The following is a 15,501-nucleotide window of genomic DNA, read 5'->3' on the forward strand; positions in this document are numbered from 1 at the left end:
AACTGGCCAACAGGAGCGTGAATCCGCTCAAAGCGAGAGCACAGGTAAAACTGACTCTACTTACTTGTGGTGGCTACATACTAGCAACTGTTACAAAGGTTTCGAACTTGGTTCTTTTTCATCCATATTTGATTAAGGCTTGTAAAACGAGGATGCGGAGTGGGAAACAGCGCATTTTGTTTAATTACAGCAACCACTCGGCATGCTGGGCGTGAAACGCAACTTACGACAGTGGAGAAATCGCACAAAACTGTATCCAATGTCAGGCGTCTGACTGAGATACGAATATGCACGGCGCCTGAGCGTTCGTTACCGATGAACCGCGGCAAGTGCAAAGCAGTTGCAGTTCTCTATTGCTAGGGGTTAGCGAAGACAGCACTGCAATTTGTGCGCAACAGAACAAGGCGTGCGCCTCTCGTCAGGTGAGAAGGACTACCTGCTTCATTTCAACTGAGCCAGAGAATGCCACATCAGTTTGCAGAATCGTTGCCTCTGGTAATAAAAAAAATTAAAGGGTTTTACCTGCCAAGCCTACTTTCTAATTTAGACGACCTGGACTTCCCTAACGTGCACCGAAATCTAAGTACACGGGTGTTTTCGCATCTCGCACCCATCCAAACGCGGCCGCCATAACACGGATTCGATGCCGCGACCCCGTGTTTAGCAACCCAACACAACAGATCTGGTAATCATACGCTAGTTAGGTTTCTATACCACATGCGCTTCCTGGAGCGCTTACACGAGCAACAATTTCTTCCCAGCAAAATTTGCACTTCACTTTGTGAGAAGCATGAAAGAAAAGTGGCGATAATATCCGACAACCGTACTTTTTTTCGTAGTAAGTGAGCTTTATTAAATGATTTGGCGGATAGATAGCATGGGTAATCGGGGCGCCTCTGCTGCCGTTCGAAAATTTGTGCATTAGGGTCAAGCTAGTGGCGGACTCAAACGTCTCATTTTTTTCCAGATATGCGGTATCGTTTTAATCGAAACACCGTAGTGACAAAAGTTTTATTAGTTTCCGTTCTTTTCTTTGGCATTAAGCGCGCATGCGCGGTGATTCACCATGCAGTCGACAATCCACGCCAGTTATAGGACATCGAAACATCAGCCATGGCTGAAGAAAGCAGCAACCAATGCATGCCTCTTGACTTAAGCATGAAGGCCGAAGCAACACAGCGTACTAGCCGTCGCGGTACCCAGGGCGCTTCATCTACATGGGGCGCCTACAGAATGTGAGCTTTACCACTTGTCAATTTTTTCATTGAATACTGTTACCCTTAGACACGACCCATATAATAGGCTTTAACATGTGTGTATTTGTTCCCACCTAAAATGGGTCTTTTTTACAGCCAGCTTGAGCTTTGAAATCGAAGGCATTCTCTAGATCAAGATGCGTCTACGCAAGGGCGGTGCGAAAATATTGCCACGTTTAGCGCAAGATAATCTACTTAGCGGTCAGGCTAAGATTTTTCAGAACAGGTGGCGAGCGTATACTTACAGAAGAAAATACTTTTCATTGACGTATAAGTCTTGTACTCCACACACGCGGTGGGGTGCTATAGCTTGAAGTCCCGGGTAGAAATTAAATAAAATTTCACCTCTTTTTTTCTTGTCATAGCTAGTAACTGTCTGATGACTTTTTTTATTATTTGTAGGATTTCCGACGACGCCTTGCGCTACCCGGGGAACACACACCACACGCCCACTACGGACGAGACTTGCAACGTCGACGGTACGCAGGCAATTGTCACTCGCCCATATCATAATCATGGCATATAGTCCCTACGGTTACAATGGTAGCGGTACATTTATTGCGTATAAAGATGCATTTTACCAGCGCAGCCAAGACGGTTTCCGCATGAACCGGCTTATAACGGTCCTTAGTAAGAAATGTGTGCTTATCTGAATATATCCAAATTCATACATAACCTATGCCGTAGAAGTTTTTGAATGAATGTGTTCTTGTATCGGGGCGCCAATAAAGCACGCTCCTAGATGATGAGGGCAGAAGCCGATACTGTACATTCAATGCAACGAATAAGTAGCTCGTAAATTGAATCATAGCATGACTATTGGTCTACAATTTTATTTGCCAAAATGAATCTCAGTGCGTTTGACCTACTAACATCATGGCAATGTTTCCCTTAAACCAATCACGCCGGTTTACAAAGCAAGAGCTTTGATCCGAATACCGTGGGTGATGTGCAATAATTTAGGCGTTTCGAATGTTTTAAGAGCACTGGTACTTTTTAGGCAGGGTGTGAAAATTGCTCATGAATAGCATGTTACGAGCAGCAGACGTATCCCGCTGCGTTCGAATGTAGACGTTACAGCGAAAAATCTGGGGCACCCCAAAACAGCTTATATTGAAGCTCTTCGTTCTTTCATACGAAGCAAGCCACAGCCGCAGCATAAGCAATACTAAATATATAATAAAAATGCAATGCATCTTTATTCTTAAATCTTTACCAAATATCTCTGCTATGGGCTTCTGGAGCGTAAACACTATTCCTATTGACAGAGTAACAATCACTTTACCGAACGACTTACAATCAGTGGGCCACTACTTCAAAATTGTAAAGCTTCGTTAAGAAGAAAATCTACTCCTTGCTAAAATACCGGTCTTCCCAATTGAATGGACGTTTTTTGTAAGGTGATTAGCTTTCCTTGGGTACATCATCCATTATTCGTACTACCAGTATCCGCACAACCTATTTCGCAGACGCCACGAACGGTGCGACTTCAATCGTGCGATTAATAAAGTTGAGAATTCCAGACAATAAAAATGAGTTCTTTAATTTACGCTTTGCTAACACACTGTAGTTCATTCGATGTCAAAGATGCAACTAGAACGTTTAGTTCCGGTGGTTGGGAATCCGCGTTTAATGTTTTCTTAGGCGTACGAAGGTATAGGTACTAAGACATGTGGGTGCAATAATGCCATAAACATTCTTAGCCAGCTCAAACCTCCCCCCTTCATATTGTAAACAAAAGTTGCTAATTGCTAATTGCAGTAGCGTAGATGGTCATCCTGAGAGTTTTATGGCGTTATTTCGGCCTCTTAGGTCTCTCGCGTGTTCCTTTCAGTTTCACGCAATTGCTGCGCCGTTATATAAAATACGTGCACCTAGCTACGATACTTGCAGCGCCATCCATACAGTCAACACTTTTAACGTCCTTCGAGGCTTTCCGTTGCATAGTTTAGTTACATATACCCCGTGAATTAACACTTCCGCATTTCCATCCAAGCTAATGCATTTTCTGCAATACGACTCTTATATATGCGCAGTAAGTTATCTTTTTGAAAGCTGTTCTATAGTCTATTGATGACCTAAACAGGAACATTGTTAAAGACAGCCGTTTTAGAGCTCGTAATGAGCAGGGAAACCTACAGTGCTTACAACCGGTACTTATGTGCTTCACTATACAAGACGCACCAAAAGGGGTTTGGATAACCACTTTCTGAAAGACGAGTACGTATTTTGATTACGCACCTGCGTCATAAAAGGCCAATAAATTAAGGGCATATGCGAAACAACAATGTTAAATCCCTCGGTAGAAATGCGTCCTCTCACTTTTGCATCGTCATCGTCGGCGTCGGGCTATGCCTGCTGCTCGTAAAAGATAATGAAGACTAAGTAAGAACTTCGTGAGGCATCTAATGTGCTTATTACTGGATAGCACAGCAAATATTGGGTCAAGGTTTTCACGCACCAGGGACCGAGATGTAGTTTTTCACTTTTACCACACTCGTGTTCTGCCCGTGGTGAGATAAAGCGTGATAAGCGTCAGAATAATCCAACACCACACAATCTTGATCGTGTACGGTTTACCCATCACCACGAACTTCTTGCATGCATTCAAGACATAGATAAAGCACTGCGTATGGAAGCACAGCAGTAAAGATTCTCGACCACTACAAGCTTCTTGCCTTGCTCCATAAGCGTGGAAAATTCATTCCCATGAATTGTCCTTGCACAACGGCGAATAAACACCTTTACTATACTTTTATGCCATAAAGGTGTCACTGAAAATGGCAGCACAAGTTACCAGCACCTGGGGTTTATCGGCAACATCGATCACGCAAGGCCCAGCACAAGCCGCGCTGGCATGGAGGAAGCATCAGCCAGTTTTGAAGATGGCGCCATGTAAGTTCACATTTAGCAAAGTTCCATTGCAAAGCGACTCGGAGACGACAGCGATGGCTACCCGTGTAACAATCATGCCTCTACTCGGTAATGTTTCCTTGGGAGGGCTAGCTCTGATGGCTGAAACAGGTACTGCATCAGCAGTTTTGAGCGTACGGCCGGAGCGGCTGGCCTTGACTAACTTCACGGTTCCAAACGCGCGAGCGGACACCACACGGAAGTGTGCACACCCGGTGCGTCAAGCACAAAGCTATACAGGCTCGCCCGCTTTTCCATCCTGTTAAGATGCCGCAATGTGCGGTACACTTGCAGTTTTGCTCCCCATTATGGAATATGTAAAGATTATGAAGGGAAGATGCTCATCCAAGTCGAGGCTAATAAAATGAAACAGGCTTTACCTGTTTTACCGTAAAATTACTGCAAGAATTCGGCTTGCACTGACGCACTTGCACGAGGGCTAAAAGTCCCGATGACTTATATGCCAAATAACTGGTGTTTAGACAATATGCTGTCCGCGTAAACAAAAACCTTTACCTCAGGGTCGACTACCTAGGTACATTTGGAGAGAAATGCATGTGCTCGGCAACACCCTGTACGAGTATTGAAGCTTGTGGAATTAAAAAAAAATTCATAATATCGGAACCGAAGCTGTTGCATTTTAGATTCGTCATATACTTAAGAAGGCGTTGAGAAACTCAAGGAACAACGTTACATCTTTGTGAACGTATAATGGTTTCCAGCAAGTACGGACGCGAGCACAACAAGTAGAAACAGACAGGACAAAGCTGAACCTACAATAGAAGTTTTTTGGGAAGACATTCCCCAAATCACTGCCACGCATGCGTATACACCCAAGAAAAATAACAAGGTTTGTAGTCAATTATCTAGAAAAGCTCTACACGTGCACAAAAGCGAAGTCACACCCCTCCCCGACAAAGGCAACAACACGTGGATTGACATGATAAATTTCGAAATTGCAGTTCTTTATCATTGAGATGAACAGAAGGTTCACTGGCACAAGTATGCGCGCCCAACTTTTTCATGTGGAACGCTTCGCTAATTTCTCTTTCCAGTTTGCTGCGCTCTCTACCCACTATCGATACAATATGAAAAAAGGTCGGCATTCGTGCTTTTTGCAATGCAATGGCAAGTTCTCTCCTGTACCTGTATGTAGCAAATAGCGAGGCTCATGCATGCGGTCATTATGGAAATGACCTGTCTGGTCAATACAGCACTGTCCGCATGAGAGAGGTATGCGATACACAACCGAAAATGCAAAGTTCTTGTGAAAATAAGTGATGAGCTTTTTTACCAGCCACTAGTCGCATCTTTCTTCTCCCCTCTGATGCTTTTGCACAACCTAACCAGTTTGCTCGGCGGCGAAAACTAGCTAGTATGACACCCAGAAGGCGAGATTAGTGTCGGCAGGGTACCCGGTCTCACTTTTGATGGCTGTGTTAGAAAGTACACAAAAAGAAAACCGTGGAAAGCGCGTACAACAATGAACCTTCAAAAAGAAAGAAGGTGGTAGTGATGCCGTATTTGCATGGCTTGTCTCATAATCTCGAGAGGGTGGAAAACTGGTTTGGTTGCGCAAAAGCTTCACAGGAGAGAAGAAAGATGCGACTAGTGGCGGTGGAAAAAGCACACCACTTTTTTTCGCAAAAACTGTGCATCTTCTGTTCTCTATCGCATACCTCTCTCATGCGGACTGTCCTATATCGGCCAGACAGGTCATTGCATTAATGACCGCATGCGTGAGCATCGCTATTTCCTACCTAAAGGTACAGGAGGGAACTTGCCATTCCATTGCAAAAAGCACGAATGCCGACCTGTTTTTGATAGTGTATCAATAGTGGGGAGAGAGCGCGTCAAACTGGAAAGAGAAATTAACGAAGCGTTCCACATGAAAAAGTTGGACGGGCATACATGTGTGAGTGAACTTTCGTTTCATATCAATGATAAAGAATTGCAATTTCTAAGCATATCATATCAATCCACCTGTTGTTGCCTTTGTCGGGAAGGGATGCGATTTCGCTTTTGTGTACGTGTATAACTTTTTTTGATAATTCACTACAAACGTTGTTATTGTTCTTGGGTGTATACACATGTTGGCGGTGATTTGGGGAATGCTTTCACAAAAAACTTCAATTGTAGGTCCAGCGTTGTCCTGTCTGTTTCTACTTCTTGTGCTCGCGTCCGTACTTGCTGGAAACCATTATACGTTCACAAAGATGTAACTTTGTTCCTTGAGTTTCTCAACGCCTTCTTAAGTATATGACGAATCTAAAATACAACAGCTTCGGTCCCAATATTATGAATTTTTTTTTAATTCCACAAGCTTCAATATTCGTACAGGGTGTTGCCGAGCACATGCATTTCTCTCCAAATGTACCTAGGTAGTCGACCCTGAGGTAAAGGTTTTTGTTTACGCCGACAGCATATTGTCTAAATACCAGTTAATATTTGGCCAGTAATATTTGGTCAGTGCAAGCTTAGTGCAAGTCCAGCGTTGTCCTGTCTGTTTCTACTTCTTGTGCTCGCGTCCGTACTTGCTGGAAACCATCATACGTTCACCATGCACCAACTGGCCCAGCAAACTACTCTACTAAACTTATTTCTTTATAACTCAGAAACAAAAAGAGCGCCACGATTCAATCAACTGCCGCGAATAACATATTTAGAGGGCTCAAAATGGATTACACGGCTGACTGAAATTTACTGTCTTATGGGTAGCTCACTTGCCAGTCCTCGGACACATTGTACCGATTTCAAGCAAATCGCAAATAAATATAAAGAAAGTTGTCCGCTTGGGATGCTCCAATAGATGCAGCTAATAAAACTGCGATATATATTTTTTTCGTGTAGTTAACTTTCTAAATTGTAAGATTCTATTCTATTTAAGCTTAGCGATTTCATAATTTTTCGCAGTTGAAAACTTATATAAAAGTTATGATGTATACCTTTACCGGAATTTACCTGCCCCTATCACACGAAATTTGAATGTTTCATAGTTCTTATTTCTTCATGAAATCCGGTCTTAATGCCGGCGAAGCTTGCATAACTAGAAATGACGTACAATGTAACACAACACGACTGCAACCAAACCATAACATCTCATGAGTCACGTCAATATGGGCAACAAGAATAAATCAAAGCACATCACCGCAAGAATAGCGACCAATGTTAATCTAGGGCTTAGCGTAGACATTTCAAACGACCTACTGGCTTTACAAAAGACATACACCAAGCGCGCTGTCTCTACCCTACTGCCCATTATATTTTGCTTCACCAAACGGTTGAAAAGATGTCGTGCCAGCAGTGCCTTAACTCGACGCTTGCAGCGTTCATTATGTTATCGAGAAAATAAAGAGAATACTAACTTCTTCGGCAGCATATTTCATCCTGTGTACATAAAGCACTAAATTATTTGACGTATATGCGCTTGCTACGTGTGGGGGGAAATCACTGTGTGTGTTGTTCTTGTGATGAAGACAAATACCAAAGGACTCCATACAAACACTGCAGTAAAATATGCACACAGCAGTTTTTCTTCGTATTCGTCATGTGGGACTTCAGTTAAGACGTGATGTCCGACGGGCAGTCAGTCCAGGCCAGAAATAAAGCGAATAGTTCGCCTTTTTCTTAAAGCGAAAGATTCAACTGACTAATTGCAATGGCGTATACCCGGAAAATGCGGCTCTAGTGCAGTGAGAGAGAAATATCATCACCAGGAATGTCTCATACCTCAGTAAGCAAGCAATGATGCAATGGCTGTAAATGAACGAAGAAAAGAAACATTGAGCAAAGAAACAAGCAGCGAAAAAAATGTTTCAATGAAAACAGAAACGAAACAACCTTTAGGTATTGCATTAGGTTCTCTCATGTGACGTAGAGGAGGTCAACCTACAGTGCCAAACGTATACTTTGTACTGTGGCTTACTATGTCAGACCCGTCAGATTGTGTAACTTTAAACATTAACACGTGTGCAGCAGGCCTGTGTCTTCAGGTGTTAGAAGTGTAACATGCTGCCGAACTGTTGTACTCTTTGACTCTGAAAAATTCACGGGCAATTTGGAAAGCCCATAATGCGAAATCTGAGAGCAGCATTGCACGTGTTTCCCTTTCGCGATATATGGAGTCAAACATTATGCGAGAGACACATAGCAGAGGTAAATCACGACCGCTTTTGCAAGTGTCTGATCAACGGACCCAGTGTAATAGCTGGTTAAGAGCTGCGCCATGACACGGAGACGTATTTTAGCCGACGCAAAACAGTCTTTATCAATGCCAAATGTCTCGCTTCCGAGGGCACGCTTCTGGACCGTTGCCTAAATACTCCTTGTGAGCGTGTTGAAAACTGAGTTGTATTTTTAACACTTAGACCGGCTAGTCTTACTTAGCATCACTGATATTTCTACTCTCCTTCGCCTGCTTCACGTAGTATTAACATGATATATTAGATAATGCAAGGCTTCTGTTATGCTTGAATCTCGAACGAGAAAAGTTCTTAATTTACAGTTCAGCATCACAGGCCACTGAAAGCCCCAGTGTTCAATTTCTGACAATCTAGAGCCGAAATCGAGCGCTAAATATCAATGCAGGAACTTAGCGCTCAAATTGAGCGAGTGACCTTACCATTATGGTACCGTTTACTTTGTCAAACTCTGATTGGGTCAAAATCTGTTTTTGCCATCCCACAAAAAAGTCCACCATATCTTGAGCTAAATTGTCCATATCCTTGCAGGAATGCTACTGAAACCGGAGGAAGAGAGCAGCAACTGTCCTGCGGTGACAGCAGGAAGGTTTCCAGCAGACGGGACGCCTCACACGGGCAACCCAACGAACGTACGAGAGGCACAGCGCCCATGTTCAGTGCACGAGATCGATCGCCTGTCAACAAGTCGAACCACAAATGCGAAACATGTGGTAAATTGCTAGGTAGCGCTGCTACTCTAACTGCACATCACCGCACGCATACAGGAGAAAGACCCTACATATGCGGAATATGTCATAAATTGTTCGCGCACAAAACCGGTTTCCATACGCATAAACTGATTCACACAGGATTGAAACCCCATATCTGCCAAAATTGTACTAAAGCATTCAAAAGCAAAGCGGAACTTAAAGTTCATGTTATATCGCACAGTAATGATAGACCTTTTATTTGCGACATATGTAATCAGTCCTTTAAGTATAACTCAGCATTGAGCAGACACCGCAAAAGAATTCACGAGGGTAAATAGCCGTACGAGTCCTAGCAGTGTGGATTTCGGTTCGCAATGAAAGAAAATCTTGACGCACATCTCTGCAAGAATATTTGGTGCCAATTGTGTGGAGTTTCGTTTACAGATGCAGCTCAACTGGTTGCAGATCACGTGACGCATACGGGTGGGCAGTGACAAGTGCAGTGTGACTAGGGCAGTGTGACTAGTGCACAAGGGAAGTAGATCGCCTACGTGTTTTGCATAGGAACGGGACCATGAAGCCGTGCAGGAAATTAACGCTGACATTCTCCCACACTGACCAGAAACTAACCGAACGTATCGTGTCGAGACGGGCTTCTTTTGATGTTTAAAAGGGCTGAATGAAATGCGAGACGTAAAGGAGGCCGCTAGATTTTTATAAATTACGTGACAAAACGTCGTCTCCACCAAAATTTGGCATGCTTCAATGTCGAAGTATACTGCAGATCCTGTGTAGAGCTCACTGTTTGCAAAACTATCTTGTTCGCCCACGTAGCTTTAGCTAACTCATTTCTAGACAAACCATAATGGGCTGCAGCTTTGTGTTTGCGTAACTAGAAGGTTGAATGTTCGCACAGGATCCTTGAAACATCGTGTAGTTTTGTGCAAGCGTTTTTACAGTGTACTAGTAATCAAGGTTTAGCTAACCGTGCTTTGAGGATTCTGCAGTGTGACTAGAAGGGAGTACTTCACATGGGGAACCCATTAAAAGAGGAGGCACTGCGTTCTTGTCAACTAAAAACGAATCTCTAATAATTGAGGCCCTTCGGCCTTGCTGCCTTCCTGGGACAGCTTTTACAATATATGGACACAACCATGGGAAAATTTCTTTCGCTTACAAATTATTCAATGCGCGTGATGTTTTGGTTCTCTCTTTGGCTCTTGTATTCTTACCGAAAATTTTTATTCTTTATCATACTGCGGACAAATCGGAGACTTTATTCGACTCAAATCATTTAGAACCTAACTATACATCTTCTTCCAGAGTCAATATTTAAATTATTGTGGTGTTGAGGTGTAACCTCCGTCAGTTTTCAAGTGCAGTTTCTTATTCACTCGGAAGTCGTCTCTTTTGACTTGCCCTGCGCTCTAACTACAGCAGGGGAATTTTTAGCCTGATCTGACAAACGTGTCCCTGCGAGCCATGATAGGACAACTCAGATAGTTTTTAGTTAATCATTGACCCGCGTACTTTTTTTTTTAATGTACGCATCTCACCGAATAACAAATGTTAGGCTACAGCTCAGGGCGTGAGACACCAGCATGTATCAGAACATTCTGCAATAGTGGAGCGTCTGGTAATCAAATTGCACGCGTAAGGCGAATACAGTTGTGCATTCTGGAATACACGCGAGCGCCAATGATAAGGCTGGAATGTATTACGAAAAAAAGTGAGAATAGCCGATACTCGCTAATCGCAAATCATTTGTTCAACGATCGACTCATGTGCCCGGCACTATCGTTCTGCCCGACTGTAACTTGTTTTGTTGGTCAGAGGTACGCCCAATAAAGATTCCTTCATGACTCACGGTCCTTCTGTGTTGTTCACCGTCACTACAACGTGACATCTGGTAGAGGTGCTTCATGGAAACAGAATAAACCCTACCATGGAAAAAACGCGAACGTCGTTAGGGGGCGAGGGAGATAGCCGCAGGCTACGACTACCGCCCGAGTACTTGACCTCTGCTCGAGAAGGCTAGGAACCTGGTGGCCCTAGTAACTGGCATAATGAGAGTGCCCATGTCACCTGCAGCGACGTGGGCTGCAAAAGCCAAGGAATCCACCGATCATTAGCGGATCACTGTTTGGAAATCTGAAAAGCTGGCCGGAAACCTACTCAAGAACCGCTATGTTTAACAAATGAAACTGTGAAAAGCTGCCGTTTCACAGCATACGTTTTTACACCATTTCACGAATTACATTTTCACAAACATTCACGAGTGTCATGCTTAAGGAGTGGGCCTAAGTTCAATGAGAGCACCGTGATTTCAGAGCAGAAATCAACTCTTAATTCAGCCACGTCGACCCGCACATGGCAGAGTTGAAAGAGTTTTTCCTCATCTGAGGTTTCGAAGCAAGTGATTTACGTCGGATATATAAACCTCCCTAGGATAGCAGCCTGGCTTCATCGTCCACGGCATTTCACGTGTTCTTCATTCGTAGCGTAGGACATGGATAAACACAGAAACATGAAAAACGCATCTCACATGTCCAGGAGCAGTTTTATAAGTCCAAGCACTGGCCAAGTAGGCATTCACGTAGACTAAACCACATCGAAAGACAGTTCAGGGTGAGTCCATGCAATTGTGGTCTTTTTGTTTTTAAAGTGAAGCTTTTTAGGCGAACCATCCCGGACATTGTTGTTGATTGCAGCTGCTGCTGTGTTACCGCATGCGCGCGTGCTTGACGTCGCTTCGCACGCATGCGCAGTGCAGTTTCCATTACGCCACGAGCACAAGCATGAACCGAGAAAAAAAAACAGCCAACCTTACACCTGTCATTGGAGTCTTATACTTCTCCATGTACACACCTGTGCTTACACAATGCCAACTTGTGTACTGGATGAGCATAATTTTCTTTCCTATTACTTATATTTAACAGCGTGTAGGCACAACAACGTAGACTGCTTCCGATAAAGATTTGCTACTACCGTAAAAACAAATCCTGAGAGAAGATCACTTTTGTCGCCCTCGACCCGTATGTGCGTTCGCGGCGCCAAATACTTTCAAGCTTTAACTTACAACGGTGCGGAGGGCTTCAGCTTAAATTTTAAACATAGTAATTTTAGTGGCAGAACATGAATAGAAATAAGGCGCCCTTATTCGAGGCACACACAGCCCAAAAAGGGAAAACTTCATTTGAGTTTATATACTTCAGAGAACGCATGCTTTGCTTAAAGGTAGCCTCTTCCTGGAAAGGCGCATCATTTGACAAGGAGGTGAAAGGCGTCATTGAGCCAATAAGCACGACGTTTACTGGAAGGACAACGTTTTCAAGAGGTGTATTTTGTTGTTTTAGCCATCTTACAATGAATCAACATGAATATACAGAACCTTGCCATACAACCCGAGCAAGCTCGTCCTCTGAGCTAACTACGAAAACTGTCTCACCAAAGAGGGCGTTTACTGAGGCAATGGTTTGGTTCTTACCGCAAAACGACCGCATTGAGCAATGCTCGCTAAATGTGCCTGTAGATTCACTTCTTGAGTCTGGTGTACAGATTTCCCGCACGTAGTCAACTTCGAAGCACTATCAGCTCTAATTGCCGCAAGAAATTCCTGCTCTTGTCCGCGATACGCGTGCACGTATCTTAAAAATTTACTTCCTACGGCAGCTGTGTCTGCCAAGCATTAAACTTGTACCACAACATACCGTTGAGAAATGTGGTCCCGCCTGCATGGTTCAGATATCAAGATTTTGCCATTCCATTCATGATTGTCCCTCTGATAATATGGAGAGATTATGATTGTCTAGCAGAAAAATGTGGCTCCGCAAACGCATAGGAAACGACCATTCTTTGCGCAAGATTTTTCTAATTCACGCAGCAGTGCCACGTGGATGACGAGGCAAATTGACGGCAGGGCCTTTCGTACTAGAAGGAAATTCTAGCAGCGACAATCCATATTACTTTCTGGGGCGAAAACAGTGACCGCTCTAACGTGGTGCCAGCTGCTCACCTGTCCAGCAGAAACTACACAGTGCTTGCTGTAGATGAATTATTTTATTATTGTGAAGTAACGTCACTTGCTCGTTCGGGGCATCTATCGTTTACGTTCGGTAAATAATTTTCATTCCAGGGAGGCAAGACGGCTGAAAAAGTGGGCATCACCCTGGCCACTCTAGATCCGACCTGTAACACCATCATGTGTGACCCTCGCTCAGCCGTCACTAACTTCTACAAAGGCCGTATTTTCCCCCTAGCTCTTCGCATCCTCTGCCAGGCACCACACTCTACATACTGCGTGATCTGCCTTACATGCATCCCGGCCCATGCAGGCCCTGTCCTCCAACACCTCCCCAATCTCCACCAGGTCACCCACTCCATTGCGCGAGGCCTAGTCAACCGCGTTGGAGTCACTGGAGACGAGTTGGACACCAGAAACAATCTGACTACCTATAACGATCTTGCTAAGGCCATTGACTTTACTCGCCGAACCTTCTCCTACGTCACCCCAAATTCAGCCGGACGAAGGCTACCACCTTGCCTCTGCTACAAATAAACATGTACCCTTCACCCGCCTGCCTTCGCCTTATATTCCCAGACGTTTACACTACCCTCAACTGCTGGTGCTGTGGTATTCCCCCGGCTACACTTCCGCACATGCTGTGGGAGTGCCTAGTACAGTACACACACAGTAACACCATGACCCTCTCGTCGAGGTTGCATGAGGCTCTGCGGAGCTTCAGCCTCGACGACCAAACTTGGGCGACCCAGCACGCCCGTGAGACGGCAAAGAACCAAGCTCTTGACGTCCCTTTATGGCAGGCTTAAACCTGGCCATCGTAAAGTGCTGGTTCTACAGTAAAATTTCACCACCACCCCAGGGATTTTAAGTTTTCTCACTTTAAGAGTAAAGAGAAACAAAATAGAGGCCAAAATGTCGCTGTCAAGGGCCAGCAATATCGACCGGTGAGGTCAAACAAGAAGTGTCCACCTCTCGATGCTGATGACTGGCAAAAGGTGCACGCTAAACTTTTGTGTTCCGCACGGAACGCACTCCGCTATTTGCGTCCCATTTGGTGCCGATAGCAGAACTTTTCAGCATATTAAAACAAGGAAGAAAAAGGGGAAAGGATTGAAAGGCAGCTGTTGCTGACTAACATACGCACACGCCCGGAATCTTTCCTATAATCTTCTGCTGACCAATTGAATTAAGGAAATGCTAAATAATGGAATTGAAACCGGAATAAAAAGTACTTGGCCACAGGTGGAGAAGGATCGCACGTCTTCGCATTACGCGCGGGATGTTCTATACCATACGAGAATTTTTGGTTATGGGGACGCCGGCGCAGGACAGCGACGCCGACACCGGCTTCTCTGTCATACGTACGGTGCCCTTGAAGCTTTGGTGTTAAAATTTGTCGTTCCACAAACAAAATACAATAGACGCAAAAAAACTGTGACCTGGGGGAATGAGGATTGGAGCAAGACGCGAAAGAAACACTACAAAGCACTACGAATCCTTCGTCGATACCCAAACACGGAAAATATTATCTAATCAAAAACGTAGGTCATACAGTACTCGACACGGTGCCAGGCTGAAGAGCATGGTGGCGAAAGTTTCGAATGCGAAGGTTTATCGGATTATATATTTTTGTAGATTCGGAGAGGTCATCGTAATGGCAACTTTGGGAGCGGTGCGTTTTTTCTTGATAACCAATTATTTTTTCACCAAGGGGTGTATAAACTGTGTTTAACAGGGTAAGCAAGCATCAACAATGTGGCAAACATATAGAAACACTGTTATCATTACTTTTCAAGTAAGATATTGCATTAAAAAAGCATTTGCTAGTCAGTGTCACGCAGTGGGAAAAGTCTTGCGTACATTGAATCAAAAATTTACTCATGGGATCATTGTTTATTATATCATTGTTTATTTACAGATTTACTTTGAAACCACTGAATATACTAAACACGGTAGTAAATGCCCTACCATTTAGCACTTGGAGCACATATTCCTCTACGAAGGCTACACACTGTCAGGTGTGTCGTTTCCGAAAGGTTGGAAAAACCAAAAATATAACCGGTATCTGGTAGTAGCAAGAAATAAGTTACTTGAGGCAACGAGCAGAAAGGCACGTAGGGCTACAGAATTGAACAAAGACACAACGCTTCACTTCTGTTGTCCTACGAGCCTTTTTGCGCTTTGCCTGAAGTTATGCAGTACCAACTAGCCCACCTGTCTATTTTCTAGAAGAAATCAATTACTGCATTGCGGCGTATGTATCACCTAATGAGCATATGTGGGCTTTTTATATCAAGTGAGTACATTGCGCATGTTGACTGCTACCCTTCTGAGAGACTACTTGTGCTCTTGCACTGCAATCACTTTGTTGGCGAGACTTTTCACTCTTGCTTACGGAATAAAAGCAGACATAATTT

At 44.0% G+C, this 15,501-nt stretch overlaps 1 long non-coding RNA gene across 1 annotated transcript; it reads left to right on the forward strand.

Annotated features, from left to right (window-relative positions):
- Positions 1 to 1,106: 1,106 nt before the first annotated feature.
- On the forward strand, positions 1,107 to 10,904 carry LOC129381642 (uncharacterized). Its single transcript, XR_011890979.1, has 4 exons — positions 1,107 to 1,235; positions 1,659 to 1,735; positions 4,025 to 4,151; positions 8,900 to 10,904. It is a non-coding gene; the product is annotated as an uncharacterized lncRNA (long non-coding RNA).
- Positions 10,905 to 15,501: the final 4,597 nt, after the last annotated feature.

Source organism: Dermacentor andersoni, chromosome 11 (genome assembly GCF_023375885.2).
Source record: "Dermacentor andersoni chromosome 11, qqDerAnde1_hic_scaffold, whole genome shotgun sequence".
Taxonomy (NCBI): Eukaryota; Metazoa; Arthropoda; class Arachnida; order Ixodida; family Ixodidae; genus Dermacentor; species Dermacentor andersoni.